The following is a 21,022-nucleotide window of genomic DNA, read 5'->3' on the forward strand; positions in this document are numbered from 1 at the left end:
AAAATTATTATCATACAAAAGTACAGTTCTGCATTATTTTATTGGATTTGCTATAGTTACTGTATTATTTTATTTTATATTTTTAAACCAGGTGATTCTGGTTTAAAGGAAATAAATTGGGATAGAATCACAGATTTTCTATAGAGTGACTCTAAGGACCAATACATTCATATTTAGATGTACTAGCCGGGAGTCCAAGAACAGCATTTTGAAGCAATTGTAATGTCACAGTACCTTCTGACATGACTTTAAATATTCTGCATTAGGGTTAAAACTCTGGATATGCAGTGAAGTTTAGTTGAGGTAGAAATAAACTGTTTTCAGGATTTCCACACAGATAGTTTGCCTCTACTGTGGACCTGCAGGCAGAAGTTTTGATCTTTTTACCTGGCCCCTGTCATGCCGTCAGTATCCTCAGAGGTCAGAGACAAATGTAAACTCAACAACGGGTTGACCTTTACAATTTTACAGAGATGCATCACAAACCTTGTGTATGAGTTTGCACTGCAGTTCAAAAAAAATAACCAGTATTTCAATATGTCGTGCATATCGTGGCTCAAGAGTTGGTAGTTCGTCCTGTAATCAGAAGGTTGCCGGTTCGAGCCCCGGCTCTGACAGTCTCGGTCGTTGTGTCCTTGGGCAAGACACTTCACCCGTTGCCTACTGGTGGTGGTCAGAGGGCCCGGTGGCACCAGTGTCCGGCAGCCTCGCCTCTGTCAGTGCGCCCCAGGGCAGCTGTGGCTACAATGTAGCTTGCCATCACCAGTGTGTGAATGTGTGGATGACTGAATGTAGTGCAAAGCGCTTTGGGGTCCTTAGGGACTAAGTAAAGCGCTATACAAATACAGGCCATTTTACTATTTACCATTCAGTACACTAAAAGCTTATTGTGCTCAGTATCACAACATTTAGTTGCTTCAGCTTTAAACGCGGATGCAGATTTACATGAAGTGGGCTATGCTTGTGTGGTTTAGATTAGAGTTTTGTGCCAGCTCTTTCATCTTTGCTCTCCAGAAACGTCTGTCAGACTCGGCTCTTCTTCGTGAAGAAAATGAAAGCAGTGTTCAGTGTGGTTGGTTCATGTGGTTACATTAATGCTGCCATTTTAAGGGTGTATTTATGTTTGTGCACGTATTTTAGGTTTGAATAATGTATTTAATACAGACTGATTATGTATTTATCAGAACTCCAGCATTAAAGCTAGCTGCTTCATTCCTGGTGTGATTTCTTGTACGCATGGCTACTCTTAAAAATCTGTAGATGCTCCACTTCTGCTTTTCTGAGTGACATCACCGTCCCCGGGTCTATTCTACAGAAAATGTGATGTGAACAGTGCGTCACTCTGAGCATGTGTGTTTGTTGAAACGGCGGAAAGGAGGAAAGTTTCAGTTTATTAAAAAAAATAATAATTATAATTAAAAAAAATTTCAGTTTATTAAAAAAATGGAGAAGAATGGGGAGAGAAGAGTTTGCTTATTATGCAGCGATAAACACAGAGATAGCATATCCTTTGCAATGTGTGACATCATGTGGTGAGTCACATGGTTTCTCACTGTTTTGTGTGGCTGAAGGCGGTGAATGACCTCAAACGTCAACTCCTAATTGTCACTGATTGTGTTATAAAACGTCATGGATTTAAAAGGGAGTTTATTATGCACATATGTATGAAAGCTTAAAAACGGAATCCTAGTGGCTTCTTTACAGATGCCCACGTGAGTCGGTGTATGCTCTGGGCACATGTGGCGATGTTTCAAAGGTTAGTTGGATTTGTGAAATTACAGTCAGCAAACTTTTGAATGTTAAAGTCATCATGTGGTGGAATCTGCAGCATCAGACGAGTCTTCAAGTCTCCCAGCCTCTCATCACATATGTTCTTAAGGCACTAACTGAAGAACTCAGCGCACCGCAGTCTCTGCAGCATGCTGGGTTATGTTAATGACATGGCTGCACAAAGGAACTGTCTGCTTTAATTATGGAAGTGTTGGACTCCTGGCTTCTGCTCTCGTTTCTTTTTTCCCCTCCCTTTTTTTTTTGATAGTCCTTCGTCTTCTTCCGCGCACTTCCTTCCCCTTTTTCAACCGCTTCCCACTGTCCTTTGATTTTCCCCTCCCCTGCACAGTGAGGAGAGGTGGGCTAATCCTCTGTATCAAATGTGTCACCTACTCTAAGCAGGAATGAATAGGCCCTAGATTACCACCAGACACTAATCGCGTTTAGCCTTCACGATGATAGCTTCTGTTCTGGGTTGGGCACTGAGGCCGGTGTTATTTGACGCATGTCTTGAGTTTTGGTCGGACACAGCTGTTGTCATGCACCTGTTGTTCGTCTTCCTTCCTTTTTTCTTCCTGAATTCTGTGGAGGTCATTGTGGGATTATAAATTCAAGGTTTGCACAGATGGAGGGGAGTTTGGTTTACATAGGCACAAAAGCCTATAGAACTGCTGTTACGACAGTGCAGACAACTGTTTGAAGGTCCAGCAGGATCTTTCGTACTAAAAGCTGATCTGTAGCTGAGTTCTGTGCACCAATCATTTCTGAGCAGACTTTGGTCAAATGATCGCCCTGAAGATCCAAAAAAGGAAATACAGTTACACCAAAGTGCAGTTTCAAAACCACTGGCTATTGTTTGTTAGCTTTTTAACATGTATCAGCAATAACTGACTCACAAAACAGGAAGTTTCAGACCCTAGATGTAGAGATGCATTGATTGTAAAAATGTGATTGCCATTTTATTTCTAAGAACTGACTGCACATATAAGCAAACATCAACTATTCTTCAATGCAAACTGTTATTTTTGTAATAAAAGAACTTATTCAACTTTACAACTTTCCCCTGCAGTGAGTTACAGTTTCTTAGTTTTTTTTGTCAGCTGGGTGGAGGTGATTTAAAGTGTTTGATTAGGTTTGCTGTTACAAACGTTTTCATGGTGGTCCCTCTGTGGTTTACTCTAGCGAGCTTTGTGTCTTCACTCACACTGGGGAGTTTGTAAGCTAACAAGTGTGTGCCTGCACCGATGTGCGAGTGCTGAGTGTTAATGAAAGGGACAGACATATGGGAAGCTGACCTGCCAGTCAGTAGTCGGGGCCAAGATTGCTCATGATCATCCGATTCGTGTCCCTGCAAGCTCAATCAATGCATTTCTAACTATATCTGCACTCTGTTACACTGATGTCATGATTTCACTGGAAGCCCCAGAAAATGTGTTTTTTCCTTTGAGAGAGTTAAATAAGATCAGTTTTACGTCTGAGCTCGAGATGTTCCTGCCTAATAATTTAATAGTTGTTAAAACAATAGAAAAAGAATTCTCACACTTTGAATGGACAAAGTTAAACAGTGGGCAAACAAATATTTTGAGCTGTATATGAAACTGTTATTCACGTTCCATGTTAATAAGATGTTAGACATGACGCATGCACATACAACCTTCATTCACAGAGAGAGGGAAGTAGAACTATCTGCAGCCCCGGGCAGTGGCCAGTGTAACAAGTTTAAACTGGTACCTGCAGTTGTGCACTGATAAACTTAACATTATATTTTCAATCGACTAATATTTCTGGCACCAACTAACGTCTAGTCGATTAGACATGCACATCCCTAATTTGTACTGTAGCAATGAGGTTGCAAGAAGCAGCTTGATAGCATAGCTTAAACACTGAAAATACATGGGAACGCTAGAAAAAAATGGCCTTTCAGCTTTTCTAAAGCTTTGAGATTTTTGTTTTATTCTGTTTGGAGTGGAAGAGTAAGGGGGCTGTTTCTTGGCTGTGTGCTTGCGAAATATCCATAGTTGTCATAATTCTTCTCCTTTATTACACTTGACAGGTGGAACTGCAGATTTCATTTGGAAAAAAAAGGCCAATAGTAAACATACAAGGAGTTTCAACTGAGATTTTGAATATAGCTTTAATTTGACACTCGACTAAAGACGCTCCCTTGGAGATTAAAGTGCTCGATTCCTCTTCGATGAGGACAAACACATTCTTTCATGTACATATTTCATACATAAGATCAGCTAAAGTGCTACATGTAGCATATAAAACACAGAGGGACAGCTCCTTGCAGTCTCTGTCAGTGTGTTTTAGATATATTGTGTTACTATATGGGTCAACATAACGTAACATAAACATAACCTAATTATCTCTTGGACCCATTTTTTATGCCTGTCAGGCTTTGTTTGTATTGGCCGAAGCTTAAATGAGGGCATTGTGGACATCACAACAGCCAATCTACGAACAAGCTCTGCAAATTAGTTTGGACTGTAAATGCTGTGTTGTGTGGCATCGGTCCATATCCTTATACAAATAAACTGCAGATTCATAGAAGAAAAATCACGGTGTTTGATCAGTGGTGCAGTTACCCAGACTAACTACATCCTGCCCTTTTTACAAGGCATCAAAACAGCCTGAGAATATAAATGCCAGTGACTGTACATTGCTGTAACCACTTTTTATATATTTAGTTTAACATTAACAGTTACAGCATTTTAATGAGGCATTTCCAATGTGGTTAACTTGCACCAGTGACACAAAAGTACATTTTGTGTGTATGTTTTATGTCATGGGTGTGATGTTTTTTACATCTCAATACAATATACAGAAATGTTGTCTCGTATTATACCTCTGCTGCTCTTTCTGTACCCTCCGTTCTCCCTTACTCCTCTTCCCAGCACATACTTCATTCAAATACAGTGTCAAGGGCACTGGAGCAAAGCTATATGCAGCTTGACCAGCAGTAAATTTTCCTTCTGTCAAGCCCTGTTCCAGTGTCTTCTCCTTATTTGCCATGACCTTCGCACTACCCTCTTTCTGTCTCCTTGAACCATGCAGCTCTGCAGGCTCTCATCAGCAAAGCCTTGTGTCACTCTCTGTGACTCCTCTTCCTTCTATCGCTCCTTATTGCCACCCCCTCCCCATCTCTCGTTAGTCATCCTCTCCCTGAGAGCTGTGAATTTTATGACTGCTCGTACAGTGAACCTAGTCTTCTAGACCGAGGCTAAACGACCGCCCTTGGAATGACACATTCTAGAGCCCCAACCCAATCTATTTGTAATCTTAATAGATCGACATAGATGTATTTGGTAGAACATTTTCTGTGTTTTCCTTTTTCTTAAATGTGCGAGGATAGTTTCTAGCATGCACATCAATGCAAAATTATTTTCTTCACAGCTGGCTTTATTATTGATTCCTGACATCAGGGGCAATATCTCCAGCTTCATAGCAAAGTGTGCATTCAAATCCAAATGACATTCTGCTTTAAAATGCATGTAAAAGCTGCACAATGGAACAATTTCCCTTATCCATAATTAGCATAAATTGCAGCTGGTTAAAACAGAAACGGGTTAAACTGCAAGTTTAAGTTGCTGCAAGCCTCTTTGCATATAGATCACAACTTTATTTGTGATTTATATGTCCTAATCGAGGTCATATCTCTTCCTGCCCGCTGTGTTCTGGGCGGTTCTTTCCACTGCTCTTCCTCCTTTTAACTTTTCATATATACAAGAATTGGAGAATGTTGAAGTCCCAGAAAGGAGCCAAAAGTGTAAACTTTGTGCGAACTGATTACTACAGCTGTGTACATTTAGGTTTTATTAGTTTTGTTTGTTTAAAATTTGAATTAATTTAGCTGGATAAGGCATTTTATACTAACTGTGACTCAGCATGAAGTACTCTCAAAGATGCTGGATCCTCTAAATGATACGCGCAGTGTCCTTTGGTATGGTCGACATGAAGCACCAAATGCTGCAGTATTAAACACTGAAGGCAAACACATCCAGCAATATAAAACTGTGACAAAGGGCCTTATGTCATATTTGGGAAATTTATATTTCCTTTTTTAATACTTTGTTTCAGTTCACTTTTTGACACATGTTTTGTTCTGCTGTTTGGTTTGGTTTAGGCACGAATGCTTCTGGCTAAATGTAGGAATGCACCGTGACATCCTTAACCTTGGATATTGAAGAGTTACACTACAGCGTGCTTTTAGATGGTATCGATACAGTGCGGATTATGAGTTCTTCTCACATTCCACATTGTTTCTGTTCATTCATTATTGATTATTTTGCTGTGAGAGGACATAAACAGCAGGCCTGCACAGGTCTCCAGCCTGAACAGGGCTTTTTAATTATCTCTGAGTCTGAACACAGATGAGAATTTTTGATTTTTTTTAAACAAAAACAGCTTGAATTTGCACTCAGGTGTGCAAAACCTCCATCGCCATGCGTTTGATGTAATTGTTTTGCAATGTGCAACTGTTAGAAAAGCATGCCAGAACTGCCAGAATCAAAGGAATTGATAACTGTGGGGACAAACAGTTCATATGGAATTTTAAATGAACCACTTTTCATTTTTCTTTCGTGACCAAGCGTCTACCAAGTGACAATTTACAGAAGATTGCAACTGCACACATTTCGCAGTGCACTGCACTATTTGGATGGGATCGTGGTGTAGTGGTTATCACTTTGAGCACACAGCAGATTCTGCGTTGGTTGTGGGCTTTCAGTGTGGAGCTTGCATGTTCTCACTGTCACATCCATGCAAGTTTATAGATGATCCTAAGTTGCTCATGTGTGAGAGGTACATACAATCTTTAAACTGCGTATAATAAAAAGCTGTGTGAATGGAACTTGGTCTGAATCACCCTGAGTACTGTAGTATCTAAATGCCAGTCCATTTTCACTCCCCGACTCTCTGTAATAATGGATATCCGGATACCTTTGCCAGACAAGTTTGTGATCCCTTAGGCTGCTGGCATGGATGCTGTTAAATTGCTGCAATTGTTTGATGGAATTCTGCCTTTATGCCATTAGTGCACATTGTGGGTCTACAGCCTGTCTTTTTCCAGATGTTAGATTGACTCTCCTTCTTATTTTGAGTAAGTGAGATGGGTCAAGGTTAAGTGCAGTGGAAGGAGGAGATAGCAATGTTGTCAAGTGTGGGATTAGACAACTAAAGGAGCCCTGCTCATGCACACTCCACAAAGCTATTAACAGGGGCGTCTGCTTAATATCAATCTGTTGCAGATTGATATTACACTGCACATACACTGCATTAGTAGGGTCTTCATTAGACTTTTTTTCTTACCTTAATCTCTACCTTAAGTACTACAATTTACTCTGTGCTTCTTATCTCTTCTTCATGCATATGAAGACCATTTCTGCAACTTGTGCATTCAAAATTGCCAATTGTTGATTCCAATTTTCTAAATAAAAGGTCTTATAGAAGATATAATTTGGTTTTCCATATGTTAATGTGACACTTTTTACACTCAGAGTTTGACCTCTTTATAATATGCAGTGTTTAGCCTTGCGTGGCTCGGTCTGCTATGTCATAAAATTCTCCCTGAAGGCAGAACAGAGAGGCAGGATCTGATCTTTCCCATCCACCATTACTCAGTCCTGACAGGCCAGTGAATTCCCCACACCCCTCCCAGTCGGCAGTTCAAAGCCTTACATTTGCCACTAGAGAGGAGGGGGCGCCGCGTTGAACTTGGGGCCCACTGACAGAATTTACCCTCAAGATGTTTTCAGTTGAATGTCCTCTGAAGTGGGAGGACTTTTTCTGCTTCTGTTTTAAACTTCCTTGGGATCAGTGTGGGCATTTCGTTTGGGGAGATCACATTGGTGATCTTTCACACTTTCACGCCGGAAGCAACGGGTGCACAAATCCTGCAAAACGCAGCACTTCTTGCAGCTTGCATAAAAATTTCTTGGCCACAAGCCTTGCATCTCCAGTGCCTGTGCTCGTGTATCATTGCACGTGATTGTTTTTAATAATTGGCAAATACCACTAGTTGTAAAATAAAATCCCACAATTTACTATAGTGAAAGTTTGCAGCCAGATTGTTAGAACATCATAAAGGAATTTATGAATCAGGTTTTACAGTTTTCATTTGCAAGTGTAAAGACGTGGCGGTGATATTAATTTGTTTTTTTATTTCAGTCAGACAGCTTTGTGAAAAAAGGACAACAAAGAAAATCCCATAAAACTAGAGAAAGGACAGCAAAGAGCTAAATTAAATTAAAGAAGCACGAATTATTATTGTGCTCTTATTATTGTGTTATTATTGACATGATGTAGGGGAATGGAGGGCAGGCGTGGGTCAGATAGGCATCGAGCAATCCGTCGTGGTGAGCACAAGAGTCAGCATATGAGCGATCTTATCGAAGTATCCGCATTTGGATTTTCTGGCACCCTTCCAGTCTTGGATGGATAATTGAGATCACATAATTAAATATTCCTGCCAGGAAGCTACTTTACGACATTATGCCTTTAGGTCACATACAGCTTGGGAACATTAAAACCTTAAACACCTCCCACAGCTTTTCAGTCTCTTTGGACATCTGGATCTTCTTGCAGTGTCGTAGGTATCTACGCTACATTTAATTACCGCGCTCGTATTGTTTTTACTTATGGCATCTGTGTTTGTTTTGTTAAAGGCAACCTAATTTGGTTTTCCTTATTTGTTGTCATATGTATACTGTTACAGTAGAGGATGCTCATATTGAACACAGGCAAAGTTACGAGTAATCCCTGTGAGCCATAAACTAAAGCTTCAGACTGCTGTAAGCACTCTGTCTCTGACAGATTTGTCTGCTCTTAGGTCTGTATGATGCCAATGAAAGCAGATACTTCTATTTTGAACTCTGAATCATGCAAAGCTAGTTATTTAAGAATAAAAAAACGCAGTTTAAAATGAGCCGAATAGGTTGCCTTTAACAGGAAACAGGAAGTTGCCGGTTTCAAGTTTGCTATGCTGTTATTTCACAGTTAAAGAATCTGCACCTTTAACTTTGAGGTGATTTTTCAGAATGCACTGTCTGAAGCAAAGAAGAAAGTAGGTAATTGTAGGCAGTCCATGGTGAAAGCTGCTGAACATATGGCCTGATGTGTCCTTGGCTTTGGTTCAATCAGATCTGCGCCTACGGTTTCGACCCACATCCTGAAGTGTTCAGCAGTATGTGACATTGCACTGAGGTTGGCTTAGTGCTATATAAGAAGGTGGTCCAGTCAGCGCAAATATAGCACGAGCATGTGATCAAATGGCACACGCATACGATTGAAACCCGACTTGTCACAGGACACTCATGAACACGGGCCCAGCAAAGTTTCACACGCTCTGTGCAAAACACAAGACAGCTGTGATCATTTTATTATTCACAAAGGAAATGCGTTGTAGATGCAGAACATACCATGAAGTATTCTTTATTGAATATGAAGATTAAATTATAGTTTAAGGATTACACTATTACGCAAGTAAGGTTGAGAAAACAAAGCAAAGAAACATCTAAAATTTTAAACCCTGGTGTGAATCATCCAAAAGTTCCATGATGCAGTTCCCATCATGCAACTCAAAAGCATCTTTCAGTAGACCTTCACTGTGGATCTAATCTAATAACCACACAATCATATGTAACTCAGGAGATGTCGTCACTCCCTTTCGCAGTCACTTCAATTGCTTGCCTCAAAGTAGAGATTCCACTGGTCACCCGTTGTTTACATGGAAGGAGACATCCCTTGGTTGCCAGGTTGTCACTGACCGGTCTCTAAGCCTGTGTGTCTGCGGTCTAAAACAAGCAAATTTGGGGGAAAAGAATGTTTATGATCCTCAACTGGAGGTATCAGAAATCCCTTCAGAGGTTGGGAATAGGAGGGGGCAAACAGAGCATAACAACTGACACAGGAAACAGAGGCCTAATTAAACTCTGGTGAATCTAGAGGGCAGGTTAGGCAAATGGAGCAAAGTAATCAGAGACACAATGAAAAAAAGGAAGCTGAAAAAGAAAGAAGCTCACAGGATAAAACACATAGGAGACACAGGCAGAGGGGGGAAAACACATGGCTTACCATAACACCAATCCCGATTACCATTTCATGGTTTGTTTTCTATTTCCAGAGCTGCAAAAGACAACTGTTTTTACAGAATGAGTAATGCTGTTCATTGTGGATTAACAGACCTTCTATTACTAAAAGCTTAGTTTGAATTCTGAACTAAGGATTCAAGACATGTCACATTATCAGGGTTTTTGCTTCCGTAGGTAACCACCTGTTAGTTTCCTGCCTTAGAAAACAAGATGCCAAGCAGATGGAGAAACTAATTCTTTTTTTTTGTCCTCTTTTCAAAACACTCAGATTGTGTTAAATGTTAAATGTGTTAAATTTCACAGCTTCTCCATTCAGTTCTCTTATTGTTTCCACATTTTCCTTCATGCTAAGAAACCTTCTTCCTTGTGCCCCATCTTCTTTTTTTCTCTATTTTTTGCCCACACAGGCCTACGAGGGAAGAGCCCTCCAGCTAATTAAAGACTTGCCAGTGGAATTTCGCTGTGACAAAAGGAGCTATTCATGTCGGCAGGACGGTGAAAAGGCTGCGCTGGCAGCAGCGATAGCATTGCTCAGCGTTAGCAAAATGAAGAGGCTTTACTTTGAAGCTCGTCCTCTTACGAAGACACCCAAGCACTTGACTCGGTGTATTGCTGCTCTCCCTTTGCTTCTGTTTTGACATCCATTATCATCTGATGCTCTGCAGTGGGGAAGTGCAGCTTGAACTTGAGTGTCAGTACTAGGTCTGCGTAGTTGACCTTCAATCTGAAGATGCTGTCCTTAGTGAGTTCATCTGTTGCCTGTGAAACGTATCTGACCCATTCTACATTTTTCTTTTTTGCACAACAAAAAAGAAAAGAAATCCATTATAGACTCGATCCATTTCACCGCCACGTTGTTAATCCACCCCTCGTCTGTATCTGCAAGGTCAGAGATCCCATGTGCAAACTCAGGGAATGACCTTCGGCCTCATCTGTTAGCCAAATTTGTCATCTTTAGGGCCTCTCACTTGCTTCCCTCTTTCTTCGTTCCTCAGTCTATCAAATTATCCACCCATACCCTCATCCATCCAACCTTCCTGTTCTCTCTGCGGCAGTTTCTCCGGGAAAATTGATTCTTTACGTTCAAGCAGAGGGGAATTCCCCCGTATGTGGTATTTTAAGTGCAACCCACACTTTCCATTGCAGACACACATGTCATCGAGAGTACATTGGTAGTGGGTGATATGGATAGAATTCTCTCACAGTGTATAGTACATACTCTGAAACATCACTTGAGAAAATTGAATGTGAAAGTCCATTGTTGACCTTGGCAACAGCAATTGATCCTCCTGCAGCAGATGGAATAACCTCGGTGGAAAACTCTGGAGAAAAGTATTGAGTGGACTTCAGGCTAGGAAGTATATGTCAAATTGAGATAGTATTGACATTAAATAAGCAGCAGATTAAATTAGCAGGAAAAGTACCAGAATGTCCGCAGACTGTGTTCTCTGAACTGGCCGATCAGTTGTTGTCTAAAATAAAAATAAAAAGTGAAAGAGAAAATGTAAAAATGTAATGGAATATGTGATGAAATGGTTGTGATCAGACAACCACGCAGCGTATACAGTATATTACCACCAGGCAATAATATTTTAAATATGTAAGAGGTGATTTTGTTCCATAGATATACCATTGTATGTTGCACTGTCAGTTTTATTTTCTGGACAGCACTTCAATGTTCTCACGGTGGTGCAGTGGGCAGCACCGCCACCTCATAGAAAGAAGTGTGTGGGTTCAAACCTGCTGATTGTCTGAGGAGGTTGAGGAGGAGGAAAAGTGTCCATTTCAAGAAGCTGAAAACACTTTTCTCCAAATCTCAACTTTCTTTAACTGACTGCAAAGTTGTCTACATCATTCTCTGACTTTTTTTTTTGACACTTTCCAGTTTTGTAGTACAGTCAGTTCAACATATGGAGACATACACACAAAAGCATTACTTCAGGCATTTCCTATCGTAGGGGATCGTGGAGACATTAAGGGCTTCCTTCCTTCTTCAACGTCTTAAAACACTTTCAAATTTCTGTTTCCTTCCTGTTTCTAAATTTTATTTTTTTACCATGAAGGGATTTTCTCATGTGTTCTAGAACCCCCTCTCTCATTCAGTTTCTCTCTTCCTCTCTTCTATTTCCTCTTCTGCCTCTAACCTCTGTCATTGTGTGCCAAGCAGCTGTTGTAGCCAGCATGCATTCTGACGCTTGTGGGCATTACTGTCCTCATGGAGCTTTATAGGGAGACAAACTGTAATGAAATGCTACAAGGATGCTGGGATGTATTTGTCAATAGTATAGTGTTGTCTACTAAAGTATTCATTTAGGTGTCACCAGAGAATAGACAAGCTAAACTAAACATCTTCCACAGCTAAACCTCAGACATTAAAATGAGACATCGCTCGCTGAGTCACTACTCCATTGCATAAAGTCGAACTTGTGCAACAGAGTTTACTTTTGTTGTTAAGTTATTGTGGTTTTATAGGCATAAAGTAAAGTGTCATATCTGTCTGACAAATAAGAAATATGAGTTGGCTCCTTTAAATAAGAGGCTACAAATGTGAGCTCTTACTAATCTATTTATTTTCTATGTGTGGAAAATTGAATATTTTGGGGAGAAATGTGTTTGAAAGAAGAAATAAGTGTGAAATGACAGAATGTAGATAAGAAAGGAAGGAAAAGCAAAAGATGGGCTTATGATGACACTACATGCGGAGCCATCAGGGGTTTTCCTGCCTCAAAATTGGCCTTTGGGGAGGGACTTTCATCTAATGTTGATTGGACTGTGTGCACCAAAGGCAGTAGGTCTGTGTCACTTTATGTGACAGAAATCTATGTCTGTTATGCTTGAATAAATGAAACCACAATCTACAAAACTGGTTAAAAATATCTAATGCCAGTGCTGAGGTTTTGGCTCTGACTAAAACCTCTTGGGAATTTTAGTGGCTAAAATTCCCCTGTGCATGAAAAACCCTGGCCATATGCTGTGCAATGGTGGCTTTTGCTTTTTAACCAATTAATTGGTTAAAGTTCTTTTTTCCCCTTGTTCCAGTCCGCATTCAGCTTGTGTACATACAGGGTTGATGTCGATCCTTTCATCTCACTTAAGTGGCCCGCATAGTAGCACAAAGTTTCTAACCTGAGATGATATGTAGGTGAAGATCAGAGTCAGAGCCTACAGGAAGCAGACGTCTGCAGCATCTGTCTGATGCGAGACTGTCAACGTCTGCTTCCAGTCTAACATTAAAACCAGTCATGCTAGCTGCAGGAGGATGTTTCTGCGTCCGTTACAGCATGACTGTGACACAGACCCATACATAAATGTTTGGATTTCATGTCGGTCTCTGAGGTAAACAGGCCAAGTCTCCTGAGGCCAGGGTTAAAGGATTAGAGAGAAAAGAGAGGGATGGAAAAAGAAGGTGAGACGGAGTGGAAGAATGGGACAATAGAAGAAAATGAGAAGGAAAGGAGGAAAAAGGTGTGTCGAAGGAGAGTAACGTCAGGTGGTCAAAAGAAGGATGGAGTAAAAAAACTAGTTCTTCAACGTGAAAGAATGAAAGAAATGAGGTAAGGAGAGAACAAACAGAAAGGACAGCAAGAACACTGAGCCTGAGGAATGAGGACGGAGGGCAAGGAGAGCCAGGTGCCGTTACTGGCCTTTGTACTGTATACCTTTGTTTGTCTTCTATATGTTATATCCCTGCGTCCTCCACCCACCACCTAAGCTTTTCATCCACTCTGACAATCCTCTTTTTATTTCTTCCAGAACGGAGGCAAGGCGGACTGCACAACGCAAGAGGCCTGGGGAAATCATTAACTCCACGCTCGCGCAGTATGACTGGTAGGCTGTGTTCTGCCTGTCTTCTTGTGTATTTAATAAATGTATGCTTATTATGCGAGTGTACACAGCAGAGCCTCAGCGAGCCGCTGGCTTGTAGCCGGTGCTGTTTGTATAACCGTTCATTATCTAATTGTAGCAGTGCCCACATGCCCATTTTATCTGCTTGGTCCCACTGATCACTTGCTGGTCTGATTACAAAGATGTAATTTTCACAGAGAAACGGTTCGACACGTCGGATTCACTGTGTGAAAACAATGCAGTATTGTCATAATGACACAGCACCATCACCCAAATCTGCAGCTCTCCTCTGCGCCGCAGAGCTTTATGGCGAGTTTTTCTCTCACACCATTTCTGCAGCTCTCGAGAAACCCGCTGTGCACTACCTGATCCTTCACAGACAGTAAGCAGGCAAAGTTGGAGGCTTCCGCAGTGGAGTGGCTGGAAGCTAGAAAGCCAGATATTTCCCTCAGGGGTTGATTGGGAATAAAAGCGATACAAGAGAGACTGGAAATAAATAATAGATTCTGCAGTCGCTGTTTTTCATGTCAAGCTAATGATAACGTTGCGTTCCTGTGCTTCCACTTCCACTGAATGGGAGGAAAACAAGCATTTAATTCCTCTAAAGTTTTGGAAATATCAGTAAGATCACTGTGGATTGCTCTGTAATGTTTAAAAGTACACAGCAAAAGTGGGAAGAGAGATTGGAGTGTTGACTGTTATTTGTGTGTGTGTGTTTTCTTTTTGGAATATCTAACCTCTTTAGATCACCATTGTTTTTATTAATTAAAGACTGCCAAACAGGGGACTGACTTCATTGGTATTCTGGAGCTTTGTTTCTTTTGTTCCTAGCTTGACAAGCTGTGCCTGCTGCTCGTGTAATTTTCAACTCTCCTTGTACTGCTCAGTCTTGTTGTTCAAATCAGGAACGTCTCAATATTTCATCCAGTTCTTCTTGACCAAAGGGAAAAAAAACACTAATGTGCCACCTAATTTCATGGATTGGACTATTAACAAGTGTGTGCAGACCGACTGATTTCTGTAAACATATTCATCTGTCAGAGGAAGAAGAAGCTCAAGCACCTGATGATTTGACACTTGTTTTGCATCACGTTTGCGCGATGATTTATTTACCCTCCGAATTGAACACAGCCATCATCCTTCACTGTGAGTCGTGTCTCGTCATAATGACAGAACTGAATATGAAAGCACATTCAGGGCTTTTAAGTTTCCTTCTGACTGGAGGGGATGTCTATAAAATATTTTCCATTCTTTGTCTTACAAATATTAATCAGCAGCAGTACTTTCATCTGCTGAAGATCATTTATATCTGACAAAGCTGTCGCACATCTTTGAAGGTCTTATTGGCTGGAATAACACTAAATAATAAATTGATCATCCAAGTAAATCAGCTGATCTTACTACAAGGCTCATCGGGTGATGGCTCAGCTGATACCTTCTATACACGCAGTTGGGTAATGTCATATAGGAAGTGATCGCTGCCTATCCTTGCTACTTCCTGCTTTTTCATGTCTGACACTGATGTGACATTTGACATTGATGTCTGCTCTGTTCTCAGTTTCTGAAAAATATATCTCTGTATAGTGGTTGTGGTGTGCTGGGGGTTATAAATATGCAAATATGTACGGTGGATTTGTGTACGTTGACAGTTGTATTTAAATTTGTTTGAGTCATTCAAAGATTAGTTTAGGTCAAAGGTCTCCCTTCCTCTCCCGTCCTTTCCTCTCCCCTTTCTGCACAGCTGGGGAGAAAGGGGAAGCATATAATTGCAGTTTAATCCTCTAAGTCCCTGTAGAGGAGGGAGATAATGCATAGCGGCATGGACAGAGGAAGACAGAACAGCCATCGGAGTTGTTTGGACAGATGTTTGCAGGGAATGTCTTTAATGACGGAGAGCTCATTGCAAGCCAAATGGGGACTCCTGTCAGTCACAGGTTGAAAGTGTGCATGTTAGATGGACACTTAATGTTAGACCATTTCACAACAAAACTGTATTGAATATTTGACTGACTCTTTGTTTGGTAGCTTTTGCAATCAATATACACCTCAGGAGAAGTATTCTTTTCCTCTCTGAGCTTTTCTTACTTCTATTTCTTAATTTTAGTGAAGAGGAGATATTAGAGCAGGGTGATGGAGCAGCAGATGGCCTTGGCTTAGAATCAAACCCAGGCATCTGCATTTGGCCCCCTGTTCAACCACTGAGCGAAAACAATGCTCCAGTAGAAGAAAAAAAGTCTGTTTTAAGCATTGACTTGTGTTGTAACTGATTATGATACTGCTGTAAATAATTGACATTCAGGATGCTCATCCTCGAAGGTTCATGATTCAGGTTGAGAGATTGGTTAAACTGTCCAACAACCAAGTATGCCAGGGGTGTCCAGGACAGGGTGTCCAGGACAGGGTGTCCAGGACTCGGTGTCCTGCAGGTTTTAGATCTCACCCTGGGTCAACACACCTGAATCAAATCATTAGTTCATTACCAGGCCTCTGGAGAACTTCAAGACATGTTGAGGAGGTCATTAGCCATTTAAATCAGCTGCGTTGGAGCAAGGACACATCTAAAACCTGCAGCACACCGGGCCTTGAGGCCTGGAGTTGGACACTCCTGAAGTATGCTGACGTATCCGCGGAGGTGTGTAAGCAGTGGATATCGCCCTCCCTGCTCACACACATTTGTTCACTGCAGCAAAGAAGATGAAATCTTTTTAGTCTTCTCATTTTGTTTTAAACCAGACAATACAGCAAGCCACATTAACCAACTAAAGCAATTCTGCAAAGTATGCCTTGCAGCCTTTAAATGAAGGTGGATGCAGTCAGGATGCACAGGCTGCAATGTAGGGTGTTAAGAGGAGAACTAGGTCCCAGCGACGTGGCCAGTCACTGAAATCTGGTGTGACCGGATTGAAAGCCTATTTGACTCAGAAAATCCTGCAGATTTGACTGATCACTTGGTTTATTAGTTTGGCATGTGTAATAAAATATTAAGGTAAAAGGTTCTTTGAAAGGCATCCAAAACCATACAAGGTATGTTTGCTCGTCAAACAGAACCTTCATCAGTCATAAGAAAAGTTATTTTTGTTGTAGCGTAAAGCAAACCTGCAGTAAGCAGCCATCCATCTGATACACATTCTGCGTCCTGGATATGGGAGTATGTGTTTACTTGCTCACCTAAGCTATAGAATATATAGCAGCTGCAAGAGAAAATGAAATCCTGTACTCTATGTCATCCAGTAAAGGTAGAAGCCTCAGGTTGTAAAACATGCTTCCCTGTCAGGACAGCCTTTTCTATCATAATGATCCCCACTGTACTGTATCTCTGTGCATGCTGTAATTCCAGAATATGTGTGAAGGAGGAGAGATTTAGTCAGCAGGGAAGGAAAATTGGTGAGCAGGACATTTTAGAAGGTGTTTTTAGCCCCAGGAAGCGTGTCTTTGAGAACTGGAGTGGGGGCAGTGAAGGCTTTAGCTACACTTTAAGGTTCAGGGGTTGTGCGTGCATGTTTGTCTAGTGGGGTTACTCCATGTATAAGTGCAGCCATGTGTTTATGTGAATGTGTATCTTTAAGTGCTTGTGTGTCTTCAAGTGGAGGCAATCGGGGAGTGTTAGGCAGGGGTACAGGGAGGCGAGGAGGGCGAATCCGTCTCCCATCACTTGGCTACAGGCAAGCATTCTTAGCACCTCGTAAATCTCACCTGCTGCTACAAGACTGCTGCTGACATAGCTGCTATAGTGCGTACTGTACTCACAAACATCGTGCACACATGTGGTGTACATGCACATTTCGTAGAGCATGTTGCATGCAGCACCAGAGTCGGTCATGTCAGCAGCAGGAGTGAAATTGGAAAAATAAAGTGATGTATAATCTGTCTGTTAGCGTTCCACGTTGGAAAATGGCATCTTTTATTGGAAGTGGTTTCTGTTGGAGCAAAGAGGAACAGCTGCTGAACTGAAAATAAGAAAATCCAGCTGTGCTCCATCTAGTCCTGTTATATTTTCTTTACTTTTTCAGTTACATTGATGAATGAACATCTGGTATATGCACTCGCAAATTTTCAACCTTTTGAAAGCGGTTCTTACTAAAGTTCTTACTAAGCTTAAAGGCAAATTCCAGTCAGATCTTATTTTCTTATAACTCTTATTAGCTGTAATGACACTGTAAGATGATACGTGATTGTAGGTTTGGTTTTGTAAAGGAGACAAAAGTTCAGAAAGATTACCAACGCTGCTTCGTTTTCAGTTTCAGTTTTGCCCTTCAAATAGATTTGACTTGGTAGTTTGTTTCTAAGCTCAAGCATCAGTGTCTTGAACCTCGTTATAATCAACGACTCTTTTTTTTCTTAACCAGTATGGACACTCTGCATATCTCGTCTGTTCTCCTTACAGTAGGTTCCCACTCACGAAAACACGTTTTCACTACAATGCAGTTGTGGTGCATCATGGTAACCACAGATGTCAGAAGTTAAAGCCGATTGCAGCACAGATTCCACTGTTTGCACGGCATTGCAAAATCGTGCACAGTTGTGCTGTACCCTTGGAGCTATTGCATTTGCGGCGTTTGTGCTTGTAAACACAGCTCACCGCTTTGCACTCACGTTAGCTCTCCAGGACATACTTTGCATGTAAAAAAAAAATGGAATACACATCCTTTACACATTGTGATACCTGTGTGTGTGTTTTCTATGTTTATGGCAAAGCTTTAGTTCAAAGTGTTTCTCCATGCACACACCACTTGTGTTTTTCATTTATGCTAGCTTTAGAAAGCTTTCATTGCACTTACAGTAACTCGCTTCACAGAGATGATGATCGATCGGTATAGCCTCTCCTTACACCAAACATCATTTCAAAATGTGCAGCGCTGGCAGTATGGATGGCATGTGCGCATGCAGTGCAAGTGTCGGTTTGTATCCGCTGGATTGGAGACAGTGCTGGGTCAAATTAAAGTGAATATTTAAATAACAGTAATATCATACATGAATGGAATTGAATTAGTTAAGTGCTTCAGAAACGGATGAATGGAAACACAAGCTAAATATTATCATGTGTAGGAAATTTCTGAATGTTGTCAACGGGCAAAGTCCTTGTTTGTTTTATCAGTATATAGTTGATGCTTTGCATGCTCATTCAAACAATTGCTTGTTTGTTATGCATCTGCACAGGCCTTTTTTAACAAGCGTTCGGCAACAGTTGCTGGATCTTGCAAGTTTAACTGAGTCTTGCATGTATACATTTATGCATGATCTGATGCGAGTGCCATGTTTTGCAAATATAAGATGTGGTTTTTCATAATAAATTGTAATCTGCAAAATCCAAGCAAAGTCACTCAACCAAGACTGATCCTACTTCGAATTCATCATATTCATCATCAGAATTCAGTGGTTTTCTTTTGTTTGTTTGATTTAATATTTATATGTTTTTTAGGTATTAGGGTTCAGTCACAATCCAGGTTCAGCATGAATTCTTAGCATTATGCTGCCCACAAAACAATAACCTCTAAAAAAAAAAAATCTGTTTCTGAATGCTTTCCAATAGATTTCAATATCACGTCTTGATTTCCTGTGACAGTCTGTCAGCTCACATACTTGTCACACTGAGTCAGCTGCTGATACATATACAAGAATAGTGTACAGTTCACTGGCCACATGGTATTTTAGTGGATTCGTGTGATTCATGCCTTCTTTAGCTGTACTGTATCTTCGCTGCTCACTAATTGTAGTCTTTGTAATGTTTGTTTACCTATTGGCAAATGTGTTCTATTACTTGTTTCAGGAGTTCTGCACGGCCTCATTGATAAGGTAGAAACATACAGTTGGTGGCAATGAAACAAATTACCAAGTCAAAAAGTGTAGCAAACCACTGGCATAATGGCCTTCAAGAAGACCGCAGTGATTGACATGTGACACCGATTGGCAGCACTTTGGCAATCACTGCTTCCCTAGAGAGTGGTCACAACTGGGTACCATGTGCTGTACCGAGAATCTCGTGATTGCTTTGGTTGTCAGCAGACTTCTATGGTTAAGCACACAGTTGTTGCTAATTTTCTGCATCTTGTTTGTCAAGATTTCTTCACAAGACACTGAAAGGTGCGACACAAACTGGACTGTTTGTGGGCGCTGTTTGTCGCGCCTTCTGAAACATGCTGAAGTGGGAAGGCCCAACATTTACTTTGAAAGCCAACATTGAGTGTTTGTAGACAGGTTGCCATGGTCCATGCAAACTATAGGCTACTGCTGACAGCAGACAAAGCAATCACAAGGAGGTTTTTGGTGCAGAACCCTCTTTGTTCTTTTTGATTTTACCTAACAGCTTTCAGCAAACTCCAACAGCCACTCGCCAGTCTGTTGGGAATACACATTGACTTGCCAACTGGTCTCCAGGCCTGTATGACTGAGGTCTCGTGTCTTCTGTATATAATGAAATGCATCTTGTTATGTCCAGGATGTTTCTCACTTCCAGCATGAAAAGAAAGTTTGATGAGGATAAAATCAAAATGAACCATTCGCCTTCACAGTTTCCGAATATGAACCCAGATGAATACCTATTAGATGATGTTAGACAGTGCTTTCGTACACCACCCTCATATGAGTAAATATCTTGATGAAGATTTTGTTCTCTCACTCCAGCAAAACTCCAGAGACTTGTTGAGCGAATATGAAAAGGCACCGAAGCGCTATTTTAGGTACAGCCCTTGTCCATGTTACATATAGACCTTTTTAAAACTCTAATTGCTGTTAAAACCTCCAGAGGTGACTTCCTTGCCGTTAAAGGATCTTTCGTCTTGGTCATGCCTGATTGAAAGCTGAAATGTTCTTGGCAACTTGTTTGCCGAGAATTCTTTACAAGAATAGAAACAAACTGATTTTCCGAAGTACCTGTTTTCCCATTTCAGTTGAAGAAAATTAGTGATGACTGATGTACTGGCACACACACACACACACAGGCTTGACTTGACTTTAATGGCCACATTAGCAGGTTCAGTGGAATTTGTTTTCGGAAAGTATGACAGCTACGACTGGCTCAAGGTAAAATCTGTTTGCCTGAGGGATTCTGGAAAGAGACTCTCATTATTCCCATTTAGTCTGAGCTGTTTATACATGAAAGAATACGTGTGCCGGTATTTGAACAGGTGCCTATAGAAGTTTTATTTGTTTTTAAGCAGCGACCGGAGTAATAGTTTAGTGCTGTAGTGCTCGCTTTCTTTCCTTGTTACTCTCACTCACAGCAGAAGTGTTGCGATTGCTGCACATAGTGTCACTGCCACTCCTCTCTCTGGCCTATTTTTCACACGGCTGTGCGGAACACTGATGGCTTACTCAGT

General features: G+C 41.0%; 1 protein-coding gene across 1 annotated transcript in view; it reads left to right on the top strand.

Annotated features, from left to right (window-relative positions):
• LOC134633673 (thyroid hormone receptor alpha-B) overlaps positions 1 to 21,022 on the top strand; it is a 156,484-nt gene that overhangs the window by 49,740 nt on the left and 85,722 nt on the right. The window contains exon 3 of the mRNA XM_063482611.1: positions 13,614 to 13,688. The gene's annotated coding sequence lies outside the window, so the exon portion shown is untranslated. The remainder of the gene's footprint in view (positions 1 to 13,613; positions 13,689 to 21,022) is intronic.

Source organism: Pelmatolapia mariae, linkage group LG8 (genome assembly GCF_036321145.2).
Source record: "Pelmatolapia mariae isolate MD_Pm_ZW linkage group LG8, Pm_UMD_F_2, whole genome shotgun sequence".
NCBI lineage: Eukaryota > Metazoa > Chordata > Actinopteri > Cichliformes > Cichlidae > Pelmatolapia > Pelmatolapia mariae.